Source organism: Panthera pardus, unplaced genomic scaffold (assembly GCF_024362965.1).
Source record: "Panthera pardus isolate Hobbes unplaced genomic scaffold, ASM2436296v1 HiC_scaffold_16, whole genome shotgun sequence".
In the NCBI taxonomy this organism is placed as follows: Eukaryota; Metazoa; Chordata; class Mammalia; order Carnivora; family Felidae; genus Panthera; species Panthera pardus.
In genome coordinates, this window is record NW_026526721.1 from 155,332,365 (window position 1) to 155,355,339 (window position 22,975).

The window sequence follows — 22,975 nt, forward strand, 5'->3', positions numbered from 1 at the left end:
TATATACATAAACAGGATACAAAATTAGAATCATACTATATACATAGTATAAGAACGTACTGATTACTTTGGAGAATGTTCTCATTTAAGAGCACTTCCAAATCAGCAGCTTAGAGACTGTAACATTCTATGTTCTGTTCCATAATTAGTTGATTCATTCTTATATTATTCGGCCTGGCCTTTAAATCATTAATGATTTTTCACTGTTTCAATAATGCTATGGGATGCCTGGGTAGTTCAGTCGGTTGAGAGTCTGACTCTTGATTTTGGCTCAGGTTATGATCCCAGCCAGGGTCGTGGGATTGAGCTCCGTGTCGGGCCCTGCACTGAGTGTGGAGTCTGCTTGGGATTCTCTCTCCCTCTGCCCATCTCCCCTGCTCTCATTCTCTCTCTCTCTAAAATAATAATAATAATAATAATAATAATATTAAGAAGAAGGAGAAGAAGAAGAAGAAGAAGAAGAAGAAGAAGAAGAAGGCTGCCATGACTTTCCTTTACATTAATCTTAATGATTAGCTCTGATTCAGTCCAAAAGAAAAATTACTTTGAAGTAGAATTCTTGGGTCAAATGGTACATTTTCTGGCTTTTAATACATATCCTCAAATTTCCCTATAAATAGACTCACCTAGGCCTCCCACAAGTGTATGAGTGCCTATTTGCCTGTATCTTCTGTATCAATGACAATTTTCATATTTTAAGACTATTTGTGGGGCGCCTGGGTGGCTCGGTCAGTTAAGCATTTTGACTCTTGATTGCGGCTAAGGTCATGATCTCACGGTCTTGAGATCGAGCCCTGTGTCGGGCTCCACGCTGCGTGTGACTCCCATACACTGCTTGGGTGGGACTTTCTCTCTGCCTTTCCCCTGTTTGTGCTCCCTCTCCCTCTCTCTCGCAAAAAAAGACTATTTGCCAATTTGTTAGGCAGATGTTACCCTACTTCAGTGTGTTTGATGGAACATTTGCCCTAAGTTTTTCTTTCATACTTCCCAGAAACTAAGATTTCATTGTACTTTCCAATTTTGCTGATCATGTTTTGACTTGTTTGGAAATCGATTTTGTATTGGGGAAAATGGTGGTCCTTGGTGATTTACCCACGAACCGAATCTGTCGAGTTGTAGAGATAAAGCCAGAAGTGGATAAAGAGAGAATGGCAAGGGAGAACCACAAACACCGAGAGCTCTTCTGAAGAGTTTTGCTGTAAGGAAAGCAGAGGCACTGGTTGTAGTGGCAGGGGAGGATGGGTCAAGGAAAAGTTGTTTTGTTTTGTTTTGTTTTGTTTTTTTTTTTAAATTTTTTTTTTTTCCAACGTTTTTTTATTTTTATTTTTGGGACAGAGAGAGACAGAGCATGAACGGGGGAGGGGCAGAGAGAGAGGGAGACACAGAATCGGAAACAGGCTCCAGGCTCCGAGCTGTCAGCACAGAGCCCGACGCGGGGCTCAAACTCACGGACCGCGAGATCGTGACCTGGCTGAAGTCGGACGCTTAACCGACTGCGCCACCCAGGCGCCCCGGAAAAGTTGTTTTTGTACACGGGAGCGATCTAGCAGAGAAGAGAGACAAAGCCGTTGTTGACCTTAGTAAGAGAGGAGGAGGGCCATGCATTTTACGAGGACATGATGTGGATGCAGTGTCAGTGGGTTGGAAGATGTGGAAAGTAAGGTGTCTCTGTTCTATTTCTCAGTGAATCAAGAAAGGGTCAAAGGTGAACCGGGAGGAAGGCCGGAATTCTGATGTAAGAGAAGGTAGGAAATGGTGTTCAGAGAATGGAGGAGTAAGCTGATGGGAGAAACCTACTGAGACTGCTAGACATTGGCAAGTGCCCATGTAAGATTCGCAGTTAGCAACTAGATGTGGGATCAGTCTACACAGATCTAGTTGTTGTTTTCTTCTCCCACCACATTAAGCTGAGCAGACTCAGGTGACAGATAAGTAGAGTTAAATTGACTACGGTTGGGGTTCTCCCAAGTAAGAGGACTTAGGAGTTGATAAGGAGTTGATGATTACTGAAGTGAATTCTAGTGATGGATGAGGCCACAGCATCATAACTAGGTAGAAGGGAGGCAGAGAAACAAAGAGGGTTCCAGGCAGCAAGGGTGGGGAACCACTCTCTTCTCCAGCCATCCCATATCCCAAAAGGAAAGAAGGTGGCCCTGTTGTGAAGAAGCAGAAGGCCAAGAAAGCGGTCAATCCCCTGCTTAAGAAAAAGACCAAGAATTTTAGCATTGGACAGGACATCCAGCCCAAAAGGGACCTCACCCTTTTGTCAAATGGCCCCGTTACATCAGGTTGCAGCAGCAAAGGGCTGTTCTCTATAAACGTCTAAAAGTGCCTCTGATGACTAACCAGTTCACCCAGGCCTTAGGACCACCCCCCCTGCCCCGCCAAACAGCTACTCAACTGCTTAAGCTGACCCACAGATACAGACCAGAGACAAAGCAAGAGAAGAGACTTGGGCAGGGCTGAGAAGAAAGCTACCAGCAAAGGGGATGTTCCTGCTAAGAGGCTGCCTGTCCTTTGAGCTGGGTTAATACTCTCACCACCTTAGTGGAAAACTGGAAGGCTCAGCTGGTGGTGACTGCACATGATGTGGATCCCATGCAACTGGTGGCTTCCTGGCTGCCCTGTGTTGTAAGATGGGGGTTCCCCAGGGCATCATCAAGGGGAAGGCCAGGCTGGGACATCGGGTCCACGGGGAGACCTGCACCGCTGTTGCCTTCACGCAGGGTAGCCTGGGAGACAAAGGAGCTCTGGCTGAGCCGGTGGAACCCATCAGGACCAAGTCCAGTGACAGACATGAGGCGATCCCCTGTCCCTGGGGAGGCAGCGTGCTGGGTCCAAAGTCGGTGGCTTGCATCGCCGCTGGAAAGCTGGAAAAGGCCAAGGCTGGAGAACTGGCCACCAAACTGGGCTGAGTGGATGCTGTGGAATTTTCTGTACCTAGAAGTAATAGAAAGTTCTCTTTCAAAAAAGAAAAAAAAATGACTGGCGGAGAGAAGAGCTATTAAGACACGTGGCAGGAAAGTAGAAAGTGGTTTTTGGAGAACAGGATGCTTGAAACGGACGTGTGGGAGGTGGCAAAGTTAACAATGACCAGGCGAAATGCAGAAAGGATTGTTGAAAATGAGGCTGAGGAACCGGGTCCGAGGTGCTGGAGGGAACATCGGCATTCACGGCCGAAAAGCCTGACGGACAGTAACGGGAGGAGAGCGAGGCTTAAGCCAGGTGAAGAGTCCTCCGTGAACGACCATGGGTAGATGTGACGGCAACATAGGGGTGGCACAGTCCGACGGGCTGCATTTCAGAGGAGACGGACGTTGGAGGGAGGAGGACAGGGACATGACTGGGAAGGGGAAATGAGCAGCAAAGAAGGCCATCTTTTTCTCCTCTAAATCCTTTAGAACCAGGAGTGTTTGAAAAAGCACAGCCACTCTAGAGAAGAGAAAAGTCAATGTCCTGAGGGGGCAGCTGGATTTTAGGATTTAGTACTTAGTAGGTGGAAAGTGAAGGAAACACTGAGACAAATGGTAGGGGACAGACGGGTGGAGTGGGAGAAGGTGTTCCTGATGAAAGGTCATGAGGTCAAGGATGTGCAGGGGAAGGGTGTGGGAATGTTGGGCTTTCTTCCAAGGTTGAGCTGCCCTCCGTAACCCAGTTGCCCCCCTGAGAGGTCTAGCCCTGTTCTCTCATTTCAGACCCAAGAGGGCTCAGGGCCCAGAGGGGCAACTTGTTCCCTTCTTACTCGCAGGTTCTGAGTCTGGGGTAAAGTCTGAGGGGGTCTTGTTCAGCTCTAGCTGGCAGAGGGCCCTCCTTCCTGCCGGCACCCTCCTGGTACGGGGACCTCACCCCTACCCAAGCCACTTTCTTCATGCTACGGAACACTTCCTGGGGCTTCCATGTGCTGGATCCAGTCCTGCCCAGGCCATCCTGAGCTGCCCCAAACCTGGAAGTGCCTGTTCCCAAAGGAGCCTGTAGGTAACAGAAGGTGCCATCAGTCCCCCTCCCACTCCTCAGCCCCTGAACTTCTCCCAGTCTTCAGGTTAGGGAAGTGATAAGAACCTGTGTTAGAACCTTATCTGCCTCTTTACTTACAGTTCAATTTGTCCAACAACTCTAATGGAGGCATTTCCATCTTCCTCCCTTCTGCGGACGAGGAAACTGATCAGAGAGGTCCATTCCCTTCCCTGAGGTCACACAGCATGGTGGTTGTGAAGCCCAGCGTGAATGAAGCTTGGCCTCGACCTCCGAAGTCCTCGCAAGTCGTTTCTGCGCAATCCTGCCTCCACTTCCTGGCTGTGTCACGAACTCCTAGTCTGATAGGAGAGGGCCCAAAGCAGGGCAGTCTCCATGCAGGACGACTACAGGTCAGATGCTCCCAGGCTGGTGGAGGTTTAGAGGAGAAGGTGGCACCGAGTTGGCCTTCGAACGAAGAACTGAGGTCAACTGGGAAGGAAAGCAAGAGGGCGTTTGTGGCCTCGGGACCTAGACATCCCCTGGCCCGTGATCCTGAGCCGTCCCCCGACCGGTGAGTGTCTGACGGTAGCTGGGGGCGGGCCGAGGGGTGGGGACGAGGCTGTTGGGGCCCAGGTTTCACGTGGCGCCGGGGGTTTATGGACGGGGCTGGGAGGACTAAGATCAATGATCAGCCATCGATCCCCTTTGCAGTGGTTGGATTTGCCCTTCGATGAATACTTTGGTCTTTTTTTTTTTTCTTAAAAAAATGTTTTTTAAATGTTTATTTTTGAGAGAGAGCGAGCTGGCGGGGGGCCGGGGGGGGGAGGGTTGCGCAGAGAGAGATGGAGACAGAATCCAAAGCAGGCTCTGTGCTCACAGCGCAAAGCTCCACGTGGGGCTCGGACCCCGCAACCCTGAGATCACGACCTGAGCCCACCCTGGCGCCCCACGTTGGCCTCTTCTTGACTAAACACTGACGCGTTTGTTCATAATTAGAAAATAATGCATATTTAGTTCTTCAGAGTGTGAGAAAAACTGTGTTGGCCGATGTATGGCCCCCTGGGTGCGAAGAGACGATTGGCCGGGGTCTCCTGTCCTCCCTTGATCGGAAGAGTTGTTCGGGTTCAGCTCCAGGAAGCAGCATTCTTGGAGGAAAAGGCCGACCGACCTTGCAGGCAGAAGAACACCATCAGGAGCTCAAAGGACAGCAAGGAGCCGGGAGCTGACCACCAACTAGAGCCCTAAGCGGGGCTGACTCCTCTTGGCCAGAGCCCGTGTGAGGAAGAGAGAGTTCAGAGCTCCGGCCCTGGGCGTCGACCTCCCGTCACTTACCAGCTTCGAGATGTTGCCGCGGCTGCCCTTATGCCTGTATCTCGGTGTCTCTGCCAACGTCCGGGAGACGGTGAGACAACCCACCTCACGGAGCCATTGCGAGCGTCGGAGCAGGCAGCAGATGTGCGCCCAGTAGGGTGTTTGCCGCCAAGCAAGCATTTGGTAGTTCATCGGCCAGAATTCTGGTTTTGTCCGTGGGCTTCATCTCCGGGCTGGGTTAGGACTTTCCATTTCCGAAAAGGATACTGATGGCCAGTGGTAACCTCAGCCTCTCGGTCGCCGTGGGTACCTGCCGCCGCACGGAGCTTTTTACCGTCTCCCGACGATGTCTGGCCTCCCTCCACTCCTTGCCTCTGGCCTCACCGTTGTCTTTTCCTTGCGAAAGTCTTTATTTATGCACTCTTCATCGGGCACAGATAGCCAGCAGACAGCAGCTGGTCTCAGAAGCCTTTGTTCCTTCCAACAAACAGCTCCTCTTGTAGAACAAGATTCTATCCACCTCTGTTTCGAATACCGTATTATTTCACCGTCTCTTTATCGCCCCCACTAACGTCTGAACTCTCATCCTGAGATGATGGTCCTCTTCAAATCCCATCGCCCAGCACACCGCCAATCACATAGAAGATGCTCAGTATAAGGTGTCGAATCGGTGAACGAAGACGAAGTCTTTAGGTAGGAGAATTGTCACCCCTTGGACTTCTGGGAAGAGATCTATATTTGAAAGCATAGGCACATTTTAAATTAGCAAATTGCCCTGTAGCAATATCACGACTTCTTTGGGGCTCTGTGATATTCCATCAAGTCGCTAGCGTTTATCTTCAGAAACATAATTTTGTAAAAGATTTTTTAGTTTTGGCTCATCTTTGCGCTCAACACGGGGCTCGAACTTACAGCCCCAAAGACGGAGATGTGTGCTCTACCACTGACCCAGCCAGGTGCCCCAGAAACATAATTTTAATCACTGAATACAGTTGTTGTTCCTCAGTTTAAGTGTTTCACTATTGTTAGAATTTCACTGTTCTAGCATTCCACGTCAAACTACAGCGATCATGTAAACACATAAAATTGTTTCTCTTTGGATCGTTTTCTAACAAAAGATATGGGATTACTGGATCATTTTGGGACAGTTGATACATAGCATTAGCATGATTTTATTATCATTTAAAATATAGTGAATATGGTAAGCTAAAATGATATCTCAGACCACTTTTTACTTTGTCCACTGGATATAATATTGAAATTATTCTATCGTGATTTATTACTAATCATTTATTACTAATTGCATTTCCTTTTCTGTGAGTTATCTTTTTTTCCACTTTGCCCAATATTGAAGTCTTAGTGTTTTCCTAATACCTTTATATATAAACCATTTATATGGTAAAGATGTGCACTCAACACACAAGTTTGAGGTTCTGTATGTATGATGCTATTCTATGTGCTCGATGTATGGTATTTAACAATCAGGCAAAAATTTTTGCGCTCATTTAGCTTATATTCAAGAGTGTGAGACGGGATGCCTGGGTGGCTCAGTCGGTTAAGCGCCTGATTCTCGATTTCAGCTCAGGTCATGATCTCATGGTCCGTAAGTTCGAACCCCTCATGGGGCTCCATGCTGACAGTGTGAAGCCTGCTTGGGGTTCTCTTTCTCTCTTTGCCCCCCACCCCACTTGTGCGCACATGCACTCTCTCTCTCTCTAAATTAATAAATAAAAACTTAAAAAAAATACTATGAGATATGGACGCCTGGGTGACTCAGTCTGACTCGTCTGACTTTGGCTCAGGTCACAGTCTCTCAGCTCGTGGGTTCAAGCTCTCTGCTGTCAGAGCCTGGGGCCTGCTTAGGATTCCATGTCTCCCTTTCTCTGTGTCTCTCCCCCATTCACACTCTCTCCCTCTCAAAAATAAATAAACATAAAAAAGTTTTTTTTAAAGTATGAGACGCAAAATAAGTAGGAAAATAGAATATTTAGTATTTGAAATATTAAGAAATGTCAAGGAGAAAAAAATCAGAGTGGAGATTGATAGAATCTTATATAAGAGGGGGTTGAAATTTAACAATGGAAGGTCTCATCGGGAAAGTAATTTTTTGATAAAAACTTGAAGGGAATGAACATTTTATTATACAAATGTGAAAGAAGAATATTTGAAGCAGGAAACACCAAATGCAAAAGACCTGAGATAGGAACATGCTTGGCATCTTTGAGGCGAAGGCTAGTTTGGAGAGAGGAAGGGGGAGATAGTAGGAAATGAGGCTAGAATATTAAGGGTAGATCGTGTTATGTCTTAAAGTCATAATAAGGATGCTGACTTTTGTATATATTTAAGTTTCATTTATTAAAAAAAATTTTTTTAGCATTTATTCATTTTGAGAGACAGAACAGAGTGTGAAAAAGGGAGGGGCAAAGAGAGAGGGAGACACAGGTTCCGAAGCAGGCTCCAGGCTCTGAGCGGTCAGCACAGAGCCCGACGTGGGGCTTGAACTCACTGACGGCCAGATCATGACCTGAGCCAAAGTCGGACACTCAACCGACTGAGCCACCCAGGCGCCCCTATATTTAAGTTTCATTTAGATACAATTCACATAGTATAAAATTCACCTTTTTAAAGTGTACAGTTCTGTGGTTTCTTGAATATTCGGAGTTGTGTAACCATCATCACAATTCTAGAACATTCTCATCACCCCCAAAAGAAACCCCATATCCATTAGCAGTTGCTCACCATTCTCATTCTTTTCTGCCTCAAGCCTATATACAACCATTAATCTTTCTGCCTTTATAGGTTTTGTCGTAGACATCTCCTATAAATGGAATGTCTGGTCTTTTGTGACTGGCTTTTTTCTCTGACCATAATGTTTTAAAAGCTCATCCATGGGGCGCCTGGGTGGCTCAGTCGGTTAAGCGGCCGACTTCGGCTCGGGTCATGATCTCGCGGTCCGTGAGTTCGAGCCCCGCGTCGGGCTCTGTGCTGACCGCTCAGAGCCTGGAGCCTGTTTCGGATTCTGTGTCTCCCTCTCTCTGACCCTCCCCTGTTCATGCTCTGTCTCTCCCTGTCTCAAAAATAAATAAAATGTTAAAAAAAAAATAAAAAAAAATAAAAAGCTCATCCATGACATAATTTGTACTAGTATTTTATTCCTATTAGCTGAATAATATTCCATTGTGTAGATATACTACATTTTAATCTAGTCATCATTTCATGGACTTTTAGATTGTTTATACCTTTTTGGCTATGATGAATGATCTTCCTTCCTTCCTCCCTCCCTCCCTCCCTCCCTTCCTGACTTCCCTCCTTCCCTGGCTCCGCACCCAGTGTGGGGCTTGAACTCAAAACCCTGAGATCAAGCGTCAGATGCGCTACCGACTGAGTCAGCCAGGCGCCCATGAATAATGCTTCTACGAACTTTCACGTACACATTTTTGTGTGGATATGATTTTCTTTTTCTTGGCTGTATACCTAGGAGTGGAATTGCTGGACTGTATGGTAACTCTTTTTGTCTGGGGAGTTGCCAAACTGTTTTCCAAAGTGGCTGCACCATTGTACCTTCCCACTAGCGATATATTGAAGGTTCCAATTTCTTCACATCCTTGCCAACACTTCTTGCTATTTGTCTTTTTGTTTATAACTAACCCAGTGGGTGTGAAGTTGTAAATCATTGCAGTTTTGATTTACATTCTCTGATGGCTAATGATGTTGAACATCTTTTCATGTGCTTATTAGCTATTTGCGTCTCTTACTTGGAGAAATGTGTATTAGCTCCTTTCTTCATTTCAGATTTGGTTCCTTGTCTTCTTAGTGAGTCATAAGCATTTCTGTATTCTGGATACAAGTCCCATATCAAATATATGAATTGCAATTTTTGTTCCATTCTGTGGCTTGTCTTTACTTTCATGATGGTATCCTTTGAAGCACAAAAGTTTTAATCTTCATGAAATCCAATTTACCTATTTTTTCTTGCTTGTGCTTTTGTGATATATCTGAGAAGCCTTCGCCTAACCCAAGATTACATGTGATTACTTACAATGTTGTAAATTGTGGCCAGGATTAATTTGAAGATGCCGCACTATACCCTGTGTTACCTTTTGACACAATTCATTACCCTAATACTACAGTTTTCAAAGTGTGGGATGTGGAAATCTGGGGGAACCAGAGATGTGTTTAGTGTGCTTGGAAGTCCAAAACTATTTTTGTAATAATATAAAAATGTTATTTGTCTTTTTTACTCTGTTGACATTTGCCCTAGTGGTATAAAAGCATTGGCAGGGAAAACCACTGGCATCGTCATCACATCTGTGATAGTTCACTGTACACATTAAAAACAAATTTGTTTTAGGGGCGCCGCCTGGGTGGCTTAGTCAGTTAAGCCTCTGACTTCAGCTCGGGTCATGATCTCACAGTTGGTGAGCTCAAGCCCCGAGTTGGGCTCTGTGCTGACAGCGCGGAGCCCGGAACCTACTTCAGATTCTGTGTCTTCCTCTCTCTCTCTCTGCCCCTCCCCCACTCTCTCTTGCCCTCTCTCTCTCTCAAAACTAAATAACCATTAAAAAAAATTTTTTTAGGGACACCTGCATGGCTCAGTCAGTGACACATTCAACTTCAGCTCAGGTCATGGTCTCGCGGTTCATGAGTTCAAGCCCCACATCGGGCTCTCAGCTGTCGGTGCAGAGCCTGCTTTGGATCCTCTGTCTACCACTGCCCCCTCCCCCGCCCACCCTGCTCTCTCTGCCTCTCCCCTGCACACGCTCTCTTTCTCTCAAAAATAAACATTAAAAAAATTATTTTTAAATATTTTATTTTAAAGTAATCTCTACACCCAGCATGGGACTCGAACTCACAACCCTGACATTAAGAGTCACATGCTGCACTGACTGAGCCAGCCAGGTGCCCCTCACTGTACGCTTTTTAATTTTTTTATTTTTAAATGTTTATTTTGAGAGAGAGAGAACAAGCAGGGGAGGGGCAGAGAGAGAGAGAGAGAGGGAGAGAGAGAATCCCAAGCAGACTCCATGTCCAGCACACAGAGCCTAACGCAGGGCTCAATCTCATGACAGTGAGATCATGACCTGAGCCAATATCAAGAGCTGGAAATTTAACTGACTGAGCCATTCACACACCCCCTCAATGTACACTTTTTGGATAGAGAATAGTTAAAATTATTTAACTTAGTAGTATTACAAAAATACTGGATTCCTTGAAAGAATCTTAGATATTGGCCCAACCCAATATCAATATTTTATTTAGTTTTCATATATGACTTTCAGTTTATTTTTTTAATGTTTATTTATTTATTTTGAGAGAGAGAAAGAGAGATCACAAGGGGGAAGGGACAGAGAGAGAATCCCGAGCAGGCTCTATGCTCAGCACTCAGCGCAGAGCCCAACGTGGGGCTTAATCTCACAACTGTGAGATGATGACCTGAGCCAAAATCAAGAGTCAGACACTTAACCAATTGAGCTACCCAGGTGCCCTTCAGTTTACTTATGTTTTTAGTTTTGTTTTCTAAATGTTTATTTTTGAAAGAGAGAGCGTGAGCAGGGGAGAGGCAGAGAGGCAGGGGGTGGTGGGGGGACAGAGGATCCCATACAGGCTCTGCACTGGCAGCAGAGAGCCAGATGTGGGGTTTGAACTCAGGAACCATGAGATCATGACCTGAGCCAAAGTCTGGTGCTCAACCGACTGAGCCACCCAAGCGCCCCCAATTTATTTTAGATGAGTATACTGTATCTGGTTTTAACTTTTTAATTCTGAACTCAGTGCTGACAAGGCTACATATGCATATAATCAATTAGGCTGTGGCCCTTAAAATAACTGCCGAAATGAAGCATTACATTTTAGCTTGGGGGCAATAACAGTAATAAAGATCTGCCATATGATGTGACAGCTGGGGTGATACCTTTATCATAAAACTAATTATGTGAATTTTTCTAGGTTTTAGCTTACAGTAAGATTTTCTCCCCAAATATTCCAGGCTCTGTCATAATAAACCATCACTGCTAAACCATAAGCTGTGTGGGCATGATATTGTTGGTGATTATCTTGAGCGCTCTCATATGTAAGCATTTTGAAACTTAACTCTCAATTTCCTGAGAAGGAATATATTTTCATATGTAAATTTCCCACATATCTAAGAATGGTAATATCCTTTGGATCGTCCAAACTCATTTTGAACTTCTGAATCTAAATGTTAGGTAGAAAATAAGACTGAACTGAAAACTGGTTACATTACTTCATAGCGCGTGACCCACGAGAGGCCCCAGTATGCAGATGAAGATGTGACAGTTTGGAGCGACAGTCATCTCTAGAGGCAATAGAAGCATCAAACAGAAACTCTTAGAGGAAAGAAGCATTTTAAAACAAGCATATTAGATAGGTGAGTTTTAATAGTATCACTCTAATACGGTTATTCCTTTACTTGCAAAATTAGTTGTTGAGCCGATTTTGCTCATGAACAAATGATGTTATACTCAAAGTGGAAAATCCATTTCTTTGTTTCATGATTCTAAAATCAGTTTTGTATGTTAAAATGTGTTTAATGTAGCTTGACTGACACTGATAGACTTGACTGTTTAATGTAGCTTGAGCAACCAGTTCTACTTCTCGATTATATGCAGGAGTGATTCTTTTCCAGCACTCAGTTATTGATTGTAGAACCTTTCATTTTCTCCTTAAATAAACCAAGATATTCAAATACATCTTAGAACTGCTAACCGTGGCACTGCTGGGAATTGACCCAAGGGAGACAGGATGATGCTGATGCCCAGGGGCACTTGTACCCCGATGTTTCTAGCAGCACTCGCAACAATAGCCAAATGATGGAAAGAGCCTAAATGTCCATCAGCTGATGAATGGATAAAGAAATTGTGGAATTTCTTTATGGAATACTACGTGGCAATGGAATGGAATACACAATGGAGTACTACGTGGCAATGAGAAAGAATGAACTATGGCCTTTTGTAGCAATGTGGATGGAACTGGAGAGTGTGATGCTAAGTGAAATAAGCCATACAGAGAAGGACAGATTCCATATGTTTTCACTCCTATGTGGATCCTGAGAAACTTAACAGAAGACCATGGGGGAGGGGAAGGGAAAGGAAAAAAAAAAAAAGTTAGAGAAGGAGAGAGCCAAACCATAAGAGACTCTTAAAAACTGAGAATAAACTGAGGGTTGATGGGGGGTGGGAGGGAGGGGAGGGTGGGTGGTGGGCATTGAAGAGGGCACCTGTTGGGATGAGCACTCGGTGTTGTATGGAAACCAATTTGACAATAAATTTCATATTAAAAAAAAAAAACTGCTAATGATGTGTGGTTGTCTCATAAAGTGAAATGAGCCCAGTTTCAAAAAGGTATGAAGGAGCAGAGCTTTCGTGATCAAGACATACTGTTTTACCATGGATAGCTCTCGCTGTATTTGCTTATTATTAGTTCAGGCCACTGTGTAATCATTTTTGTGCCCAAAAGTATATGTATTCAGTCACGCACACACACATATAAGCTAACACACATGCACACAAACACGCATCTTTGCTTGGCAATAACTTCACTATCATTTTGTGTTATTAAAATTTAAATATTTTCAGAAAAAAGCAAAAGTTACTATTTGCTACATAACTTTTTTTCAAATATTTTAATTTTTTTTAAGTGATCTCTACATCCAATGTAGATCGAACTTGCAAACCCCAGATCAAGAGTCTACTGACTGCTCTCCAGGCATGCCTCTACATAATGTTTCGAAGTACCGTTAATAATGTATGAGAAATGGTTTTTAAATGTATTTTTTAAAGTAATTTATTTATTTTGAGAGAGAGAGGCAGGGGAGGGCCAGAGAGAGAGGGAGAGACAGAGAGTCCCAAGTAGGCTTGGCACTGTCAGCAGAGCCCGACTCAGGGCTCGAACTCATGAACCGTGAGATGAACCTGAGCTGAAGTCAGGAGTCAGAAGCTTAACTGACCGAGCCACTCAGGCGCCCCTGAAAAATGCTTTTTGATTAAAAATGCACTTTGTTTTATGTTAGGTTTCACTTCTTTGTCTCGGAATGTTCTCAGGTCTCCTGGCACAAGAGAACCACGGTGGCAACATGGATATGAGGTGAATGCTCAGCCATTGGTGTTTCATCCCACACTGTTCATTCTCCACATTGACTCTGGCCCTCAGGGAGGCGTAATACATCCCAGCCGTTAACGGCAGGGCTGGGGGACGCTGGGTGAGAGTGAGGAAGGGGTCATTGTTCCTGAGGGATGGGGGAGACCGTGTTTGACATCTGGGAACAGTGAGGAGGGAGGGACCCTGAAGGAATATGGCCCAGGGTTTCTCCCACTGCTTCTCAACAGTCTCATTTTTCTCTGTTGAAAGGCCTGGGCTTTGCAGTTCAAGCCCCACTATCGGGGTCGTCGTGGTGCCATTATTTTCTGACAAGTTTTCTCCTTTTTCCCTTAGACCAAAAAGATGGCAGCAACAGAGCACGGTGCCCTCAGCAACCTGTTTCCTAGTCTCCACAGCCACCTCCCGATTCCCGGGTCCCACCCGAGGATTGTCGGGACAGCAGGAATAGGATGTTTTTTTTCTCATTCCCTCCTCAAGGTGACTCTTCATGTCAGCCTCTCCAAGGCTGTAGTAACTGTGTGTCTTACTCTCTTTCACTTATCATCCCCCTCGTGTATAAAATGGGGACATTAACATTGTTTATACTTCTAAAATATACAAACCTGTGTTTGTACATTTTGTGTCCTCAATTGTGTGTAGCAAAGAAGGGATAGAACATTGAGCTCGGGAGGAAGAAGCTCAGCCAGGACTGACCGAAAGGTAGAAAGGGCACCTGGGTGGCTCGGCTGAGCATCCGACTGCGACTCAGGTCATGATCTCGAGGTTCATGAGTTCAAGCCTTGTGTTGGGCTCCGTGCTGACAGTGTGGAGCCTGCTTGTGATTTTCTCTCTCTCCCTGTCTCTGTGTCCTTCCCCGCCTCATGTGCACTCACTCACCCTCTTTCAAAAATAAATAAATCAACTTAAAAAAAAGGTAGAAAGAAGATCATTGGTTATTCCAGAGACAGGATTTGGTGGTTTGTGTTTGTGTTGGGTGGGTGGGGTAGAAGGTGGTGCAGAGAATGTGCCCTGAAGAATTGTAACCTCGGATGATGGCGTAGCTCTTCAGGCATTTGAGGAAGACAGCTCTCCTCCGGGCTTTAACCCGTTAGTAGTTTCTCTAGTTACATTGTTATGTTAGGGTTTTGCAGGTGAGGGTGGCTGATGTCACACATGGGCTTTCACACATAGGGTTTCTGGGGAGTATGACATTATTTGCATCTGTTTAGAAAGTGTTTATTTATTTTGAGAGAGAGAGCACGATCAGGGATCAGGGATCAGGGAGAGGAGCAGAGATGGAGGGAGAGAGAGAATCCCAAGCAGGCTCTACACTGTCAGGGTGGATCTCGACGGGGGGTGGGGGGCTCAAACCCAGAAACCATGAGATAACGACCTGAGCCCAGACCAAGAGTCTGTCCTTCAACCAGCTGAGCCACCCAGGTGCCCCAATGACTGTAGCTTTATAGTAAGTTTTTAAATCAGGAAGTGTGAGAACTCCAACTTCGTTCTTCTTTTTCAAGGTTGTTTGACCGTTTCAGGGTCCCTTCAGATTCCATGTGAATTTTAGGATGGATTTTTCTCTTTCTGCGAAAAACCCTTTTGGGGTTTTGATAGGGGTAGCCTTAACCTTGTAGGTTGGTTTGGGTAGTTCGACATCTTATTATTAAGTCTTCTAATCCATGAACATGGGGTGAGTTTCCGTTTACCTGTGTCGTCTTTAATTTCTTACAGTTTTCAGTGTACAAGTCTTTCACCTCCTTGATTAAGTTTATTCCAGGTATTTTATTCTTTTTAATATTATTGTAAATGGAATTGCTTTCTTAACTTTTTTTCAGATTGTTCATTGTTAGTGTATAGAAATGCAACTGGTTTTTTGTATATTGATTTTGTATGCTGCAAATTTGTTGAATTCATTCTTTTATTTATTAAAAAAAAATTTAATCTTATTTTTGAGAGAGAGAGACAGAGCGTGAGCAGGGGAGGAACAGAGAGAGAAGGAGACACAGAATCCGAAGCAGGCTTCAGACTCTGAGCCATCAGCACAGAGTCCGACACGGGGCTCGGACCCACGAACCGCGAGATCATGACCTGAGGCCAGACCAAGAGTCTGTCATTCAACCGACTGAGCCCCCCAGGCGCCCCATCATTGTATCTTTTATTTTAAAATCTTGTCCTTTTCTACAAGCTCTGATAGAACTGTTGCTGGTGGGCACTCTAATCATGGTCCTGATTTTAAAAGGAATGGCTTTGGGACGCGTGGGTGGCTCAGTCAGTTGAGCATCCCACTCTTGGTTTTGGCTCAGGTCATGATCGTGCAGTTCGTGGGATTGAGCCCCACATCAGGCTCTGTGCTGACAGCTGGGAGCCTGTTTGGGATTCTTCTCTCCCCTCTCTCTCTCTGCCCCTTCCCTGCTCGTGCTCGCTCTCTCTCTCTCAAAATAAGTTTAAAAACTTAAAAAAAAATTTAAAAGGAATGGCTTTTGCTATTTACAGTTTATAAATTGCTACCTTTATCAATTTAAAGAAGTTCCCTTTTGTTCTTAATGTGCTAGTGCTCATGTGTGTGTGTTTCAAATCATGAATATTCTTCTCGTTCAATATGCCCTGTGTCAGCGCTTTTCTCTTTTATTCTGCTAATGTGGTGAGTTGCATTAATAGATTCTATAATATCAAACCAACTTTGCATTCCTGAAATGAACTAAATTGGCCATTATGTACTTTTTCAACTTTAGTGTATTTGGTTTGTCAGTATTTTAGATAGGATATTTGCATCAGTATATTCATGAGTGAAACGGAGTAATTTTATTTTTTCATACAGTTTGGTTATGCTAACTTCATAAAATAAGGAGTATTCTTATTTTTGTAATTCCGGGGGGCGAGGGGAGACACATAAGAGTAGAATTATATGTACCTTGCATGTTTGCTAGAATTTGCCTGTAAAATCATCTGTCTTGAATATTTTTTTTACTTTTTTGTGCTAAAGCATTTAAAGTGCTGATTCAATTTTTAAAAAGATGTCAGATTTTGCGTTTATTTTTGAGCCAATTTTGGTAAATACGTTTTCTAGGAATTTATGCATCTTATCTAAGTTTTCAAATCCATTGTGGTAATATCATTCATAATGTTTCTTATCCTTCTAATCTCAGTATACCTCCCTTTATATTCTAAGATTGTTTCCTTTTTTTTCTTTACCTATCTTCCTAGAGGTTTGTCAGTTTTGTTGGTGTTTTCAAATACTGTAATGAGTTTTATTTTACTTTCAAATTTTGTTTAATTTCTGTTCTTACGTTTATTGTTTATTTCCTTATACCATTTTTTAATTTATTCTACAATTCCTTTTTCTACTATTTCTTTTTCCAGTTGAACAGTTCTCATTAATTTTCATCCTTTCTTCTCTTCTGGTGTAAATATTTAAAGACTAAATTTCCCTCTCGGGACGGCTTCAGCTGCCTACCACAATTTTGGATAAGTGATATTTTATTATTGTTCAATTACAAGTGTTTTCTATTTTCCATTATGATATATTCCAGGTTACATGAAAATGTGTTTTCTAATTTCCAAATGTGCAGGGATTTTTAGTTATCTCGTTAAAAATCACTTTGTAGTTGGGGCGCCTGAGTGGCTCAGTCGGTTAAGCATCTGATTTCAGCTCAGGTCGTGATCTCATGGTTTGTGAATTCAAGCCCCGTGTCAGGCTCTGTGCTGACAGCTCAGAGTCTGGAGCCTGCTTTGGATTCTGTGTCTCCCTCTCTCTCTATCCCTCCCCTGCTTACGCTCTCTCTCTCTCTCTCTCTCTCTCTCTCTCGGTCCCTCTCAAAAATAAGGGTAAAAATTAAAAAAAAATCACTTTGTAATTTAATTGTTTGCCATTTTCTCTTTCCTTACCAAAGTTTCGTCTGTGTATCCAGACCTCCCCTGTGAAACAGCTTGTTTGTTTAAGTGCTGTCTTGATCCGGTTTTGAGGCCCCGGCTAGAGGCCAACCAGTCCCCCTGTCTAAGCAGGCACCCCCTTTTCAGCACCTCTGCTCTGGGGCCACTGTTCACCGAACGCCCTCATCACCGGGGGACCGGGTACCAGACAACTAAGGACAGCCCAAGATCCCAAATTATCCAAGTTACCCAATCAACAGAGGACCCATGAAAACTCACTCTGCTTGTCAAACATAAGCTGCCCCCCCAGAGCCCCAGCTCGCTGTTACCATCCCTGGGTCCAGCGCCCCGTGTGGCCCTGCCTGGTAGCCTTCTCTCGTTTTAAAAGCGTGCAGCAGGTCTGACGCCGAATCTTCGATGCTTTACTGCCACTGCTGTGCAGCTGAGTCCCACGGAGCTCCTCCCGAAGGCCTTGGGAGCCGAGTCCAGTGTCAGATAAGCTGGTTCCTGTGGGTCGGCATGGTGTGCCTGGCCTGGGGAGTGTACTTTCCTGTGTCTGGGGTTGAAGTCAGGTTTGGTACACCAGAGGGCGCCGTCGTCTCGTGTCACCGATTCCTTCTCGTCGGATGCCTGCGCCCCACCCTGCCCTGCGGGAGGGTTTGCCCTGCGTGCGTGCTGTTGGTCTGCGCCTCTCTGGTCAGGTTTCAGAAATTCGGCCCGGCGGGAGATGGTGTCCGCGAAAATGTCAGGAGTATAGGTGTCAGCCCCGACGCTGTCCCTGGCCGCGCTGCCCTGAGCGTCCCGCGCGCCCTCTCTGGGTTCCTGCTTCCCCATCTATGAGACAGGCTTTCCTGAGAACGTGATCCTTTTGGGGGTGGGGGTACTGTTTAGTTCTGAAACCGTTTCTGGAGGGGAAACCTACTTTGTGTTTCTCCAGGACAGTAATGGTATTACTTTGCAAACCTGAAGACTGACTTCCCCCAGGGCAACAGCCTCTGCAACGTGCACACCTGAAACCCGCTTTTCGCCCGAACCCTCACGCAGGCACTGAATGTGGCCCACTGAGGCGAGACCCAGATATCTCCTGGATTCCTAGGTATGGCTACGGGCAACGTGCCAACCTCAGCCAGCTCATGAGAGAAAGCTGTTACTGTGCCTCTTATCCTCACTTTCACCACTGGTTCCTGTCTGTAGTAGGAACCGTGCGAAGTGCTTCACAAACACTGGCTGGTGAATCCTCTCGCAATTCTCACACGGTAACAGCCCTTTTTACAGATGAGAAGGTTGAGCTTCACATAGCTGTCGAGGAGCGGCCCTGGGATCCAAGCCCAACAGGGAGCTGCCGTTCCTCGCTCGGGGCTGGCGTGCTCACCCCGCAGGTGCAGTCAGGGAGCATCAGCGGGCTTTCAAGGGAGCCTCTGCAGACCCATGATGCCCGTGACCGCATACGACCATGTGTACCTGCAGACATCACACGTTCTAGGACCCTGACGCCCCAACGCTCCCCCCCCGGGCCAGACCCTGGAGGCAGGGTGCTCAGATGGGCCCTTCCAGGGCTGTCGCAATTCACACACTGCGCCCCGGGCTCTCTGACTTGTCCCCCAGGGCCTGTGATTCCGTGATAGAAGCTTCCTCTGGCTCCACATTTCTAAAATTATGGGTTTTGTTTTGCTTTTGCGGCTCACGTCAACGAAAGGGAAACTTTCCTGAGGCCCCAGAGCCTCGGGGCCTGGGCAGGAGGCCACCCTGCCGGCAGAGGAAGGACCAACGGAGGGCCCTCCTTTGACCTTCGCGGGGTGCAGGTTGTTGGTGTTGCGGCAGGTGAGAGCGCGGGGGTGCAGGCGAACAGAACCTCTGCGGCGGGTCGCCTTGCCCCAGTTGTATTTCCGGGCCAGGGCCAGCCCTGGCGGAGGGGAGGTGCAGGGATGCCACAGGTGCACAGGTGAAGCACCACGTGCAAGGTGGCCCCCTCCTGGCTACTGTAGGCTGAGAGGGTGAGGCCATCCTCTAGCCATCTGCTCGCAAAGACGCGAAGCTGCTGCTCAGGCGGGATGCCCTCCTTGTCTCGGACTTCGGTTTTTGATTCTCAGCGGTGTCGCTGGGCCCGACCTTGAGGGTGACAGTCTCGCCCACTAGGCTCTTCACAAAGACCCGTAATCTCTGCCACAAGGCGTCCACCAGCAAACCGCTGAAGAGAAAGAGGGTGACGGGACCCAAAACTGTGTTTATTCTACAAGTTACCCTGTGTAATGGGCATAGACTCACCCATCAAATAGGTTAGGGACTGTTTTTTTTGTTGTTGTTGTTGTTGTTTTTTACTCTATCTGCTTCCAGAGTTCACAAGATTGGCCTTGGAAAGCCCCCAAAAAGTGCGCCAGTAAGGAACCGTGTTTCACCTGAACTCAAGCCCAGAGTTCCCCAATTCGGGCACGGATCGGTGCTCTCTCTCAGGGTCCGGGGACGCTGCCCTCGCTCTGCTCTCTCAGCCTCGGTACTGTTGGCATTGTGGCCAGGAGAGCTTCGCCGTGGAGGGCTGTCCTACGCCGTGTAGGATTTCAGCAGGGTTCCTGGCCTCTTCTTGTTAGGACCCAGGAAAAACTCCGATCCCCAGAGAAGATGTCTCCAGATACTGGCCAGGTGCCCTGGGGGCAAAGAACCCCTGGGAAACCACTGGCTAACTCGTGCATTCTTAGTAAAAGCAGTATTGCCCTCAAGGAGGCAAAAATTGGTTCTTGGGGATGGAAATAAGCTTACTCTTTTTATATATAAAGCATTGATGTACACATACTACATAACGATATATAGTTGGGCTGTGGTATTAAAATTTCATGGGGAGATGATTAGGAAAAAAATACCTGAAAAGACTCTTTAGGAGGGGTAATAATGAAAGGGCAATAAAACACTGTTCTGGCTCAATATTTTAGTTCCTATTCATGCAAATTCCTTAGGAAAAATGACATTGTGGCTTTTTTTTAATTAAAAAAATTTTTTAATGCTTATTGATTTTTGAGAGAGAGAGAGAGACAGAGCACAAGTGGGGGAGAGGCAGAGAGAGAGGGAGACACAGAATCTGAAAGCAGGCTCCAGGCTCTGTCAGCACAGAGCCTGACATGGGGCTCGAACTTGGAAACGGTGAGATCGTGACCCGAGCCAAAGTCGGATGCTTAACCGACTGAGCCACCCAGAGCATGAGTGGGGGAGGGGTAGAGAGAGAGAGGGAGACACAGAACCCAGGCTCCAGATTCTGAGCTGTCAGCACAGAGCCCGACGCGGGGCTCGACCCCACGAATTGTGAGATCATGACCTGAGCCGAGGTCAGTCACTTAATCCACTGAGCCACCCAGGGGCCCTGACATTGTGGCTCTTTTAAGCCAGACCTAAGGGTTAAGCAACTGTAGACATACAGAGGGAAAGCACTGGAAGCTGGCAGAAGCTGAGGATATGATACTCAAAAGACTTAGGACTGATGTCAGCCCCTCGGCTGTGACTGCTACGCAAACCCAGAGGGACTCTGCTGAGATCACGGTCTGTGGAAGCTCCGCGATTTCTAGGTGGAGGGGCCTGGGGAGGGGTCCTCCTGCTGCAAAGGGGGCTTGAAGCTATGTTGGCCCTCACTCTACACAAGTTATTGAGCGGGGTTGACTAAAGCCCTCTGAGACACACGCGTCTGGATACATGTTTCTCTGATGACCCTTCTTGCATGGATCTGGCCTCCCCCCACCCCGACCCCCTCAGGTCCCACCTGTTTGAGGATCGGCACGTCACGGCCGCTTTGCCATCGCACACCCACCGCGGGCAAATAACAAACAGCTCACCGATCCAGAACATAAAGATCGTTTCTACGCAAGGAAATTCTTTACGTTAAAAATCCAAGGAGTACACTTTTAAAAACGTAACAACGTTTCTCTTTTAAAAGAAAACTGACTTCATTTTCCTCTTTGATCTAGCAGACAGCAAACCTTCCTAGCTTTCAGTTTGGGGAAGTGACTGACTACGAGTCACTCACTTTCTGCTTCTCACTTCTATCAGAAAAAAAAAAAACACTCGAACTCAGCGTAGATGGGTGAGGGACAGAGCTGACACAGGAAGCCACGCGCCTTCAAAGGCATCCTTCTTAGCGCTCAGCTTCTCGCACAAGCCTGGCACTGACTCACGGACCTTGCCCAGAACCACCGTCGGACAAGCAAGGTAAGTGGGGACGGGGCCGTTCCCGGGGCCTCAGGCCGCGCACTGCTTTCTAGAAGGCCGTGTGGACTTTGGAAGTGCTGAGAGCGGGCCAGCCGCTCACCCAGTGCTTCCAACTCGGGCTTCCCGGGCATCCTGGGGCTCGCTGCTGGCTCTCAGCTCAGAGCTCACATCCCATCTACTTACACCCCCCAAGCCCTCGCCTGATGGGCACTTACATACGCGGGGCTCTCTCCCTGCACACCTCTGGCCCGAATCCACACGCTCAGAAGACACAGATAATTTTTATCAAACACACAGTTTTTTCTGCTGCTTGCTTCTATCAGGACTCCCAGGTCAAGAAACACTAACAAATGAGGCCGACGGAATAATCCCCAACATCTACCAGCTGTGTTTACTTGTCTTGTTCTGGCAATTTCCCAACTCCTCAGCCTCTTCTATTCCCTCCGTTTTCACTGGTAAAATGGTGGAGAGAGACCGGGATTGTCATTTATTGAACTAGAATCGATAGTCCTTGTACAACACTTTCTCCAAGATCCTTCAGATGCCCCTGCATCTGTTTGCAGAAGTAAACTCAAATCCCTCTCTTGAGAAACCAAATAGGTTGGAGTGTCTGGGTGTGTCGTGGTAAGCGTGGTGAAAAAGGGAGTAGATGTGAGTTACTGAACAATGTGAAAGGGCTGTGATCAGGAATATTGGGGGTGTTTAAGAAGGAGGCAAGAGGGGGTGCCCGGCTCAGTCTGTAGAGCGTGTGACTCTTGATCTCAGGGTCGGGAGTTCCGAGCCCCACATTGGGTGTAGAGATGACTTAAAAAAAAAAAAAAAAAAATCTTTACAAAAAAAAAAAAAAAAAAGGAAGCAAGAGGAATAGCCTTGAGTCAGAAAGCCCGTCATCCCTAAATTGCTCTGATCCGCATGTGAGCATGATGTAACTTTAAGAAAGTCTCAACCTCTTCACCTGCCAATTCACATAGGAAAGGAGGGTGGTTGGGGAAGCAGAGAGATTTCATTTCTGGCCATGATGCGCCTTCTCGAGATCTGTCAGGCTGATTCCCACTGTGCTAGGATTCAGTGCGCGGGACTGATTTTTTGCGTGCAGCGTTGACGAAAAGACCGACTCGCATTGCCGTCCGAGTACAGCGCAATTACCTGAGTGCTCCAGCATTCGCGGGGCCTTCTACACGCATCTGCTGCGTTAGCGTCCGACTGGCCCGGGAGCAGCTCGCCACCAGGCCCGGGAGGCCAGGCACGTTCCCATCTAAGATGGTGTTCTAGGATGACATGGGACTTGGGAGTGCGTACCAGAGCCGACTTGCACCAACTCCCAGGGGCTGGTAAAGACTGTTAGAGATTCAGGAATTTCGCGAGGCAGTTGGTGGCTGGGATTTCGCCCCGGTGCAAGTGTTTGCACGACAGACGCCAGCAAGCACCAGAAGTCAGAGCCCCCTCCTGACCTCCCCGGACGTGGTGTGCCAGCACGTCACTGGGATCTGGGGACCAAAGAACGAGCTCTGCATGCAACTGTGTGGCCTTCAGAAGTCGCTCAACCTCTCCGAAG

General features: G+C 46.5%; 1 protein-coding gene and 1 pseudogene across 5 annotated transcripts in view; both read left to right on the plus strand.

Annotated features, from left to right (window-relative positions):
• The first annotated feature begins 1,648 nt into the window (after positions 1–1,648).
• LOC128777384 (60S ribosomal protein L7a-like) lies at positions 1,649–3,213 on the plus strand (annotated as a pseudogene).
• Positions 3,214–4,472: 1,259 nt separating this feature from the next.
• Positions 4,473–22,975, plus strand: part of CCR4 (C-C motif chemokine receptor 4) — a 46,643-nt gene continuing 28,140 nt past the window's right edge. The window contains exons 1-3 of one of the 5 annotated variants that reach the window (XR_002072211.2): positions 4,473–4,525; positions 13,295–13,368; positions 13,633–13,963. The gene's annotated coding sequence lies outside the window, so the exon portion shown is untranslated. Of the gene's footprint in view, positions 4,526–13,294; positions 13,369–13,632; positions 13,964–20,897; positions 21,421–22,975 lie in introns of those variants that run through there. The other 4 variants (XM_019418589.2, XR_002072210.2, XM_019418590.2 and 1 more) reach the window with 4 other exon arrangements.